Source organism: Amblyomma americanum, chromosome 4 (genome assembly GCF_052857255.1).
Source record: "Amblyomma americanum isolate KBUSLIRL-KWMA chromosome 4, ASM5285725v1, whole genome shotgun sequence".
Taxonomy (NCBI): domain Eukaryota; kingdom Metazoa; phylum Arthropoda; class Arachnida; order Ixodida; family Ixodidae; genus Amblyomma; species Amblyomma americanum.
Window position 1 is genome coordinate 78,372,922 of NC_135500.1, and position 1,528 is coordinate 78,374,449.

Below are 1,528 nucleotides of genomic sequence, written 5' to 3' on the forward strand. Positions count from 1 at the left end.
GCGGGGATAGGGTGGCCATCACAGACGGCAAAGAAAAGGGTTAATTGGAGAGGTAAAGGAGAAGTCATGCTTATGATGAAGCTGTGCAACAATGAATCGCCGACGTTTAGCGAAAAACATATACCCAGCAGGTACGGCGATCGAACATCGGCTCATATATGGGCGTGTCAGTCCAACGGTACTATTGTTGTGTGACCGCTGAGAATTCCAGCAAAACTTTCGCTCTTGGCCCATTAAGCGCACTGCATAGCACAATAATCTGCAATATAGCGATATAGCAAGCTACGCTAGTGGCGCATTGGCCGGAAGGTCCGCGTTGCTACGACAGTTGCCCCTCGACGAAGAGACGCGTCTCTGCTGAAGGCGTTCGTCGCCCGTGTGACCCAGATAGGGACGGCATTGCGCAAATGCACTCGCCACGTGCAGAATCGGCCTTGAAGATGGCACCGTCGGCGTCGGTGGTTCAGTGGTAGAATACTCGCCTGCCACGCGGGTGGCCCGGGTTCGATTCCCGGCCGACGCACGCTTTATTGTTTTTCTTTTTAAAAACGTCAGGCGCAGCTTTCAACAACATGCTTACCAAGCACAACGCAGCAGCGACGGCACGCAAGCCGTTTAATGTCCCGATGCGGCACGTGGGCTGTGAGGAAGGCGTGTTAGAGAACTGCCCATTTATTTCGATCACCTGGGGCTCCTTAACGTCCAGGTAACATCGGAACGTTACAGCAAGGTTGATTCTTTCGTTTCGGCACAAGTTAATAAAGTTTTTGTAATTTAGTTTACTGCTAATGCTTGTGCAACATTGTGTTTAAGTCAATATATTTTTATTCTCATTCATTCAAATACCTACATATCACCCTTTTACCTAAATAACGCCATTATTGAAGGATGTGACATGAGCCGTATTGGTTAGTGGGCAATAATGAAAGCTATGTAACAAAACTAAAGCAGTGCATGCAAGCTATGGCAGGCATGATCTAACAGATTAATTGCGAAGGACTACCAGTTGAGGCAGAGCTTTACTGTAAAAAATAAAGGGGAAAGTTCGCGAACACAGTTCTCGAAATATGTTTGTAATGTTGATTTATAGTTATGCCTCAAAGATTGCATACATATTTAGAACCCAGAATAAAAATGCTAATTTCAGCGATGAAGTAATGCTTATAATAAACAGGGAATATATTTGTTCATAATTGGAATTAATTAATATTTGTAAACCAAGGTTAGCAATACGTTTACTTTTATCTTTTATGTAGCATTTCCGATAGAACATAGAGCTATTAATAGGGCTTTTTGGTTTCTATTGTTTGAAAATTGTGCGGAACTTGTTTAGGTGCTTTTATAGGAAATAAAGCATATATTTTTTTATTGTCCAATATTGCCGTTGGCGAAAGCTGTACTGACTTTTTTCGGTGATTTAATAGGATAATCATGTGAGCTAAAAAGTCAGAATCTATTTAAATACTTTTATCAATTTGTTTAGCAGCTATGAACTTGCAAATATGAAGGCTTGGAGCTGAGCTTGTAC

The 1,528-nt window shown here is 42.4% G+C and overlaps 1 non-coding gene across 1 annotated transcript; it reads left to right on the forward strand.

The window, feature by feature from the left end:
• The first annotated feature begins 452 nt into the window (after positions 1 to 452).
• Positions 453 to 523, forward strand: TRNAG-GCC (transfer RNA glycine (anticodon GCC)). The gene has a single exon. It is a non-coding gene; the product is annotated as a tRNA-Gly (tRNA).
• Positions 524 to 1,528: the final 1,005 nt, after the last annotated feature.